Here is a 10,694-nt window from a genome sequence, read left to right as displayed (position 1 = left end):
TTTTCCTGAATATGAACGTTTAATAATGGGCACCAGAGAAAATGGAGCTTCTAACGTCTGTTTCTCCGATTAGAGAAGACATGTTTGTTTCTCTTGAAGTGAAACCACTGTTATCCTGTCAACCAAATAGATATTCATGCCAAATTAGGTTGATCAAACTTGATATTGGGGTTTAATTAGACCACTGGTGAATGTGAAGGGAGCCTTGGATCATGTCCCAACTTTAGTTATCTTGAGTTTGCACTACCAAAAAAAAAAAGAAAACATTATTAAAGGCACCACTTTCATCGGCGTGATATATGTTGCCTAAAAAATGAGATTGAACATCTTGGGCTGTGGGGAGTGAGTGGTGGGTTGGCTTAACAGATGGAGGAGCAGGGGCTAGCATATGACTAGTTTTTTTTGTTTTTGAGTCAGGCGCTAGCATATGACTAGTTTTTTTGTTTTTGAGTTTTCAAAGTTTTAACAGTTGTTTTTGTTTTGGCTACAAAAGAAGGTAATGAATTGAATTGATATACAGCAAAAGAGTCGTCTCAAAATACAAATAGCAGATAATTATTTTGTTGGGTGGTAAATAAAATACTATTCATTCTCATTCATGAGAAGATAATTATTTTGTTGGATGGTAAATAAAATACTATTCATTCTCATCCTAATAACAAGTAACAAAATTGAACTATAAAATAAGGAGATTTTTTTTTTTCTCTCTCCATTGGCGAGCCTAAACTTTTGTAGATTCCTTGCAATAAATAAAGAAAAAGACAAAAAGATGGAGCGGAAAAGAAGAAGTCATTTGTCTGTAACGAAAGAAGCCATGTCCCACCGTCGAGTTTGGGTCTGCAGGTTGCAGTATTTTTCTCAAGATTCTCCTTTTAACTGATTTTTCAATCCTGCAGCTCTACTGACAGCATGAGTAATGACAGATATGAGCTTTTAAAAAAAAAAAAAAAAAACAGAGAATTTGGGGATATGGAATCCTTGCTCTGAGCAAAGTAAATATCACACCATGGGTTTTGAATTTCCGTACTACTTGACTTTAGAGAAATAAATAGCACGCTCATACTTAAATATTTACCATTCAGCAACTTCAATCAAGGTAAATAACACATAAAATATATGCAAGATGACATATATTATATCATGGGACCCCCAACACGTGACGCGCATTAGGTTGCCCAACCTTACGAAAATGATCCAGGTCATCTGTATAAAAGACAAAGAAAAGCCTTCCTAGTCCCCACAAAGACGAAAAAGAGAAAAAGAAAAGTTGTTTTTTCCATTTTATCGTGCCCTTAGGTGTTGCAATGTGTCAAAGTTATGTAACGGATTTGCGTCGGACATTCAACAGGCAGTCTCATGATCGGGCATGAGCGTCTTTGACATGGAGCAAACAATATCAACCAAAAATACGAAGGCGCCTTCGTGTGTGTTTGACTAATGGCACGGTATATAACCATTTCAAAGATTGGAGCAAACACTAGAAATGGTTTCTGTACCAACTTTTGGAGCAGATTTAGGAAATAATTGCAAACTATTCTATTTGTCAAACTGGTCCTTTGAGTGTTATATGTTCTTTTATCAGAGAATGTAAAAGGAGTATGCACCTATGCTGCATGTCAACAAGGGACACTCATTATCATTTTTTTTTTCCCACTAGAGAGCGTAACAAATAACCTGCCCCTCTCAAAATTTATGGTCATAAGAAAATTTTGTTTTTCATGTATTTAATAGTTAGTATTGTCTTAATAATGGAAATTTTGAATTACAAAAGACACTTTTTCATGGGACGGATTCTACGTGAGGAGATTGATGGTACCTGTCTTTGTGAGCCCTACCCATAGGTTGTGTTTGATAAACTTGGATTTAAGATCTGAGACTGCATTAAAGGAAGTGCTTTAGAAGAACAAATTAATTGAACATGCCATTAAGTCCACGGTACATGTTAGAAAACTATGGATTTAAGGTCTGTTGAAGGAGGGGGTGGGGAAGGGAGGGAAATCAATTCATGAATCTATATCCACGGAAAAACAAACAAACACACCCATAAAGTTTTGTTAGGCAGCTGAAAATGACACAGATATTTTTTCCAGCGTCTGGTGTCATGTCCCATCACATCTTGGGCGTCCTTTCCTTCTCAATAAACTGGAAGTATATTCCTTTTCTTCTCCCTTCTAAACTTTAACCTACTTGGGATCCATGTAAGCTTATTGAAAGACTCGTATGTAAGTGAGTTTTCCAAATTAATCTTAGATGTTTCAACCAAATTTAATTATTGATATCATAAGATGTGATTTTATGATTGATAATCATAAGAATTGACCTTTGAGTTGCTGAATATTGTATGCGAATATCAACATAACGTGAAGAAAAAATAGAGAAAACGTCTCAACAAGTGAGGGAGCGAAAAATCGGCCCTTAACGTTTGAAGGCCACAAATGGGTGCCTAATATTTCTAAATAATTTACAAAGACTATTTTAAAAATTTTAATTATTTTAAGGGGCCACTAATACATATAAATAAGTAAAATACTTAAATGCATCTATATGAAAATAATGAAAATTTGTGAGGTCGATGTGAACAAGTGTCAATATCACCCCACATGGGGCTCCCCAACTTTTCAAAAACAAAACATAAAAAAGTTTCAAATTTAGCTAGATTAAATTTATGTCCACAATACAAGCCAAAAAGAAAGAAAGAAAAAAAGAAAAAAACACCGCTAACCCATTATAGAAAAAAGTTTCATTTTGGTTTCTCCTAATTTGATTATACAAAATCTGAATAAGTAATACAAAAGATGCATCGCCAATAACTTTCATCTCAAACTTTATTACAAGAATTTTGTTTGTTTCAAACAAGAAGTTTATATCTCTCCTGAGAAGCGTTTAATGTGATCACATGCACCTCCTCTTCAAGGTTCTAAAACCCAATGAATTTGGGACTTGACATCCCAGAAGTTTCCAGGAAGGATGTTGTCCAAGTGGGCAGTCAAATTAACATTGCTTCTTCTTTCCCCACTAAAATGGTCCACAGCTAGCTGTTTGATCGATGAGATTTGGTTGGCTAAAGATCACCACGGCCCCTCTCAGGAAAACACATTCGGCTTTGTCCTGTAATAGAAAATATCTCAACGGGTTTTGCAGTAACATTCTTTATAAGTTTGGCTTGGATGAGCGGGAAGAAATGAAAGCCAAGTTTCCATTTGGGCTTTACCCCATGGCCCATGGCCACATCATTGTTTGGGTTAGAGCTCGCACTTCATCTCAACTCAACTAGTGCATCTCTTTCCCTTCTTTTAGTACAAGAGAAGTGCAACATTCATGCCACTCTCGAAACAGTCACCAGTCGCCTATAAGCCACTGGCCCAACAGCCTTTGGGGCCACATGCTTCATAAATTTATAGATTAAAAAAATATGAGGGAAAAAAAAAAATAGTAAAGCGAAAGTAGTAACATGTGACACTCACTCACCATGACATAATATCATATATCTTTACGTGAAAAAAAACATAAAAAGTGAGAACTAATCCATCAGTAAAGCTAAAAGGGATACAACAAGGACAGGGAAACAAACGTCTAAAGGAAGGAAGCTTCCTCTTCAAATAGAGGCTTCAGGCAACTACGGCCTCCTCAAACAGTCCTCCGATGCTAATTGTCTGATTTTTCTCTGTTTATGTTATGGAAAACGAGTCCCTCACATAACTAGAAATTTTTTATTAAAAAGAATAGAACTATAGTTTTAAAATTTTAACAAAGGTCCACTCCAACTACAAAGCGGCCAATGTCATGCCCAATGATGGAGCCACATGCCCATGCCCGCTCCTTAAAATTTATTTGTTTTCGTATTGTCATCTTTAAATATTTACTCTTATATATATATATATATATATATACATCCCCTCAATGATGGAGCCACATGCATGCCAACTCCTTAAAATTTATTTGTTTTCATATTGTCAACTTTATATATATATATATACATCCGCGCAATGATGGAGCCACATGCCCATACCAGCTCTTCAAGATTTATTTGTTTTTACATTGTCATCTTTAAATATATATATATATATATATATATATATATATATAAATATATATATATATATATATATACAAGTGTTTCCTCTAACTAATTTTGTTAGTTCCTTATGTGTTTGGATGACACTTGTAAACATCATTTTAGAGATGAAAATTAGAATTGTGAAAAATTCATTGTCAACGTTGTTTTTATTCTTGCTAAATACATCTTGTCCAACTGGTTAGGAAATTTTCAGATTTTCACTGAAACAATTTTATCATAAGTTGCCATTCAGTAACAACCCAAGATCTGGGATGAATACTTGAATAGGAGCCTATTTTGTGTGATTGTATGCTAAGAATAATGAATATTTTAAAATCAATTCGGATGTCTTTCACACAAATAACGACAACAAAGCAAAGGCAGTGGAATTACATTTCTCTGGATTCTTTTTCTGGTCAAGTTAAAAGAAAGGCGCCGCCCACTGCAGGCCCAGGCTCCTCCAACACTTTGGCTTTGGCCCACAATGAGAGGCAAACCATGTGCGAACCATGATGACGACCACGTGTTGCCATATTCTGCCCGTCCACTTCCCCTTCCCTCGGCCCCCCATCTCCCGGAGCGCCAATAATTGACCTCCGATTCGGTGGCAGAGCTGGCAGTCCAGCTGTGGATCTGTCTCCATGCACCTCCGAGAAGTACATGCCTCCTCACTAGCATCCTATGAAGTGAAACGTGAACGAATTGGGGCGAGGGAAGAAGACGACGAAAACTTTCAATTCTCACCCTATTACAGAGAAATGGCAATGGCAGGTGAATTCGCCACATATATCCAAATCAAAGAATTGTTTGCTCAAATTGCAACGAATCACAGGAAACAACCACAAGAATCATCATGGCACTGCTAAAGCAGTTAGACCTGATGGCCACAAGCAGAGCTCAACTGCGCACATATTTCCCACAGATTTGGTCGCATTTGTAACGTTTCAGAGCGAAGAATGTGTCGAGCAACGCGAAGTTTCAGATCTAAGCGATTTGAAAAGAAAATGCAGAAAAGATGAACAGAATGCGCAATAATTTCGAGAGGAAGATCAAGAGGTGATAGAAATCAAATGTTCCCAAGACTCTGCACTATACGGAAAAAAAAAATTACACGGATTTGTATGTTACAGGTCTGGACACTCGGATCCAGGAAGTCACACAAACAATGACATACAAGAATGAGAACAAATATCCAATGGAAGAAAAACAAAAAGACAAAAAAATACATAGAGAAGTTTATTGTATGTAGCCAAAGAGCAGAGTCGGACAAGCAAGCGCCAGAGAGACCGCGGCAACACGAGCGGAGAAGGAAGCAAACCAGATCTTGTTATTTCCTACGCCGTCTAGTAAAAAATCAACCACTTCCCGGAGAAACAGCATTCCTCCCTCCCTCCTTCGCCCGTGCGTCAAACAAATCGCCCTTCCCGAACACAAACATAATATCCCAAAGAGAAAGCCGGTCATCGAACCAACAGCGCAGAAGGAACGAGGAAGGAAAAACGGATCCTTCCATGGCCTAGCAGAGGAGGTTGCCGAAGAGGAAAGCGGCGAGGGAGCCAAGAACTCCGAAGGCCACGGCCGGGGCGTAGGTCGAGGCGTCGGAGGCAGGAGCAGGGGCCGGAGCGCCGGCGGCGGAGGCCGTTCCGACGACGGCGGCTGCGACGACGACGGCAGCAATGGCGGCGGCGGAGAACCTGGAAGACTCCATTTCTTTTTCTTTCTGGTTGAAGGAGAGAAACAAAAGGGAGAAAAGGCGGAGAGGGCTTTGGCTTTCTAAGAGAAGGTAAGGGAGTTTAGTTTGCAGAGAGGGAAGAAGGGGCGAGGGTTTTAGGTGGGAAGAGGAGGGGCTTTTATAGGGCGGGGATGGCTGAGGAAGGCTGCCCGTGACCGTGGGTTAAACGCTCGGCCGCTTGCTCACCATTGGCTGCCCGTGGTTGACAGGTTGGCTGACCGCCTCGTGCCATACAGCTGGAGAAGGTTGTGGGCCCCGCTCACCCGCTGGTCCCTCCTCCATAACAAACCCTCTCCTCCTGCCCGGCTGGCTGGCTGGCTGGCGAATCCTCCTTTTCTTTTGTCATCCTCTCCTTTTTTTTAATTATTTTTTAAAGCCTTTTTTCCCCCCTCAATTTCCCTTTTAAATGAAAAGGGCAGGTAAAGCGGTGATTGGAAAAGTGTTTCCCGGAAAAGTTTTCTTGAGATTTCTGTTTCTTTAAGTCAACTTTTTTCGTCTAATTCATTTTGCCTGTATTTAGATCGTTGTTATTTGAAGTCCTTTTAAGGAATCAACCACAAAAATTAATTAAAGATAAGAAAATTTCTAAAAATGGTTAAACATACTTAAAAATAGAACACGGTTTCACAAGGAGTCACATTGTGCATGACTAGTGATTTTAGATGCTTACGACAGAGTCTTAAGGGTAGGATTGGATGACATTTAGAAAACATCGCTTCAAGTGTTAAAACTTTGTTTTTGATGAGATTTTAGATCTTGGTTTGTGTTTCTATTGAAAAGATGAACCTTGCATGAGACGCATTTTTGTTTCAAAAAACTAGTTTTGACTATTATCCGAACATACCAATGGAGGAGTCACGTAAGATCCAGGCCACATAAATTTGAATATTTTCGTATTGATGCCACTAGTTGTTACATTATTTACATATGAACAGGGGCAAAGCTAGGAATTTTCCATTACATGGGTTATTCTATAGTTTCAAAATTTTAAAAAGAGCCAAAATATAACTTTTTTTAAATTTTTATATAGTTTAAATTATGTTTTAAAATTTATAAGTAATTTTTTATATTTTAAAAATATGAAGGGAGCCATGGCCGTTGCGGCCCCTTTTGCCTCTGCGCCTTTAAATTTTTTGATGCATTAATAGTGCTCCTTAGTCAAAAACTTCTAACACCGCCCCCAAGAATGTTCTTGTAATTTACAAGAGTATGTCATGTGGGTGGGACCCCAAATTTTAATTTTTTTCTCATCATGTTTATTTCGCGCATTAATTCTTCTTGCAAATTGCGTTATTATTTTGCCAAAGATTCGATACTCTCCGTTACAAACACAAGTTCTTTCCTCCAACGGTCCATTATCATTGGGCAAAAGGTTATCCTTTTTCATTTTTCTTTATTCTCAAACTAACCCATGTTGATAACGGCAACATGAAAGATGAAGGAAGATTCTCTTTGTGCAGCATATATATATGTATATGTAAAAGAAAAGGTAAATAAGCTTTTGTATATATATATATATATATATGCACACACAAAAGCTTATTTACCTTTTCTTTTACGGTTTTGCACATTAAGAATATGTCATATTTGTATGTGCGATTGATAATTTGCCAAATGTATCTCATGTTTCAATCTTCATTGGCCTCATGTTTTCATATGACATGATATCTTTTAACGTATATAGTGGCAAGGGTATGTGTGTCCTTAAGTGTAATCTGTTTTTTTATGTGGAAGTGACTTCCAAATAAATATCACATCGAAGAAGACTCACATCCACATGCTGTAGGCCTCCACCACCACCTTGTGTTTTTGTTTCAGAGAAAAAAAGAAGCGATCGATCTTTTGCAGATGGGTTTTTTTTTTTTACTTTTGGTTTTGTTCTTTTACAATGCATTTCTCCTATATAGTTTAACCTGAACACACATTGCTTCAATCTTTAAGTGTTTACAATAAGGAGCAGAGTCAGATTTTTTTGTCACGAGAGAGACGCAAATTATAAAATATCATTTCAAATTTTTTTACAGGATAAATGATTTTTTTTTCAAAATTTATATGTAATTTTTCAAAATAATTTTTTTGAAAGGGAGGGGTGGGTAATGGGTTTTGGATCATCATGTGACAACAAAATTTTACAATTTTAAGTTTTGTAGTACGTAGATGCCTAAATCATTGAACATGTCATATGGCCAAATAGATAACCACATTGATTATTGACCACAACTGACCTAAACAAGTTGTTCATGGAGTTGGTAATTCAATGAGAAATGAAAACCACACCCTTTTCTTCCTGCCGCCAAAGGTTTAGGGATGTTTGAGGATCTCGAAACAACAATCAACTAATGTGCAACACATCCACTCCTTGCCGTTCATAGGGGCAATTCTCAGTTCTCATAGAAATGGAACTGACAACCAGACCATTAGCACAACCAAGTACTCCAGGCTAGTTGTTAAGGGATTTGAAATACAAACGTTACCAAAGTGTGGCTGTTGGAGTCTATATTGATCATTTATGAAAGAAAGGATGTATTTTCAATGCCTAATAGGGCCTTCAATTGAATGCCATGACTTGTCACTTTGGTCATGACACCCACCAGGTAATCCTGTCTTGCTGTTTCATCTTCTTGGCCGCTTTCACCAATTTCACATATGTACGGGAAATTGTTGAACACATCTAACACATAAATGGAGACAACCGAAAGATAACACCAAAAAATAAATTTCCAGATATAAAGGCATAAACGAGTTTGTCAATATATGCAGCAAAATAAAGATTTATTGGCAATAATGCTTGTTTTGTAGTGATAAATCTTTCTAGTGAGTTTGCAAATGGGTTGGTCGGCACAAAATGCCCGTTAATTTGCAAGCTTTTGTTGTACTGACTCTTCGCTGCATTGAACTTGTTTGTATATTTAGGGGCGGAGCTAAAATTTTTTTCAGGGGTGGGCCAAACGATCATTCAACCGGGTCAAACGGTCCAACGAATTTATCCGGGTAGGGCCAAACTAAATGAGAATACAAAAAATACATTAAACAACTAAATTTTTTTAAAATTTTTTAATGTATTTTTCTTTTTAGTTAGCTAGGGTGGAGCCACGGAGTAGGCGCCCCCCCCCCTCCCTCCGCTCCTGTCTGTATCTAAACCCATATGAAACATAAATCTAAATTTATCTATCTAATACAGCTGTGGTTTTGTTTTTACTTTTAAAATGGTTGAATTTGGATTAGTGGAAGGAACGTTTCACTGCCCGAGTAAGACCTGAGCACGAGTATAACGGCATCGACCCCATGCACATAGAAATCAAATTGCGGGATAGCTTCTCACCATTACACCAGTCCGACCAGCTAGGCTATGTCTTTCTTTGTTTTTTTAGCCCTCAAACGCTATTCCAGTGCGTCAAAAGAAATACAACTTTGCTTTTTATTTTTTATTTTAATAACTCAGCTTAGTCAATACAATAACGTGACGGTAAGACACAATCGCGTGTTAAATTTTCGCCGAACTTTGCTTATAATCTAGCCACCATAATCTAAATTCTCTTAAAATTATGATGCTCAAGCGGCCAAATACTCTTTAGAGGTGGTTTGGCAACAAAGATACTTTAAGAGTGCCACATGAATCCATCCATACCAAAGGTTGGGTTAGCTTCATTAGCACTGTTTTGATCTTCTATGAACCTAAGACCCCTAAAAAGTTTGGTGATAAATGACCATTTTGTCCTTGGTCACCTTCAAGATGCCAAAGCTACTTCCTTTGGGCAGAGTTTCTGCTGGTAATTATTCTTGAACCATTTTTAAAGTCAATTTTCACTTCTTTAAATTTTATTTTTTTCTCTTTAAAAACATCATCCTTTAATACTTTGGACCATCTTATACTTTTCCGAGTTAGCCATATTAGACTTTTCCTTTGGCATCCAATTTAACCATTTTTTTTTCAATTGTAGCATAGGTATTTTGACTAAATCTAATCTTGGCTATGGACCAGCTCTTATGCCCAATCTAGGTGGGTATTTATTTTCCTAATAAATTCAGGGTCCATAATGCAACCGAATACATATTTAAACCCATAGTTGACACAGTGATTGACCTACTCCTACTTTGACTTGAACCAAGCTCCAATTGGCTCAGGTATCGGCCATGCACTTGTGCTGATTCAAGTTCATGCTCTCCTATATATTCTTCATGCATGTAGATGTTCTCCTATATATTCTTCACGCATGTAGAATACTTATTAGCATTTACATGCAAGGAAATTTTAGAGTTTGTTAACAATCAAGGCACAAGATAACAGTCATTAGTCTCATTCGTCCCACTTCTAGAGTATGGTTGAGCTGATTTCGATCGCGCTGTTGATTTCTCAAGGCCAAAGACATGAGGGTTTGTCCTGTGGCTTGTGGTTTTGAGTTGAGTTGTGCAACACAGCTAGTAGCTGGCTTGCACCAATAGCGGAGCCAGAAATTTTTAGCCGAAGGACATACTACTCTTCAACAAATCAACGGTCAAAGCATAGCAGTGCACAAATAAACAAATGGGGCTATGGGACAGTAGACATGCGATAAATACATGAATCAAGTAATTTTTCTGTGCTTGTCTTCATAATAGGATTGCAAATAGGTCGGCACAAAAAAGAGGTAAATTTATTTACTCAAACAAGTCCTTTAAAGTTTAAACATACAGTTAGTTCTAAGACACCCTAAATATTGATGACAAATTTTTAACGAAAAATCTTGTTTTCCTCGTCATATGTGCTCAGACAAAGAGAAACTAAAAGGAAGAGAACCTAATAAATGAATTGAGGATGTTGGAATTTTTGAATTCTAATGTTGCCACTGCTCATACCCATAATGGCTTCTGTGCACATACTCATGTGCATATGGTCCAATATGACTTCCTTGACACTTTTAGACA

This window comes from Nymphaea colorata, chromosome 1 (assembly GCF_008831285.2).
Source record: "Nymphaea colorata isolate Beijing-Zhang1983 chromosome 1, ASM883128v2, whole genome shotgun sequence".
NCBI lineage: Eukaryota > Viridiplantae > Streptophyta > Magnoliopsida > Nymphaeales > Nymphaeaceae > Nymphaea > Nymphaea colorata.
Note: the sequence above shows the minus strand (reverse complement) of the source record.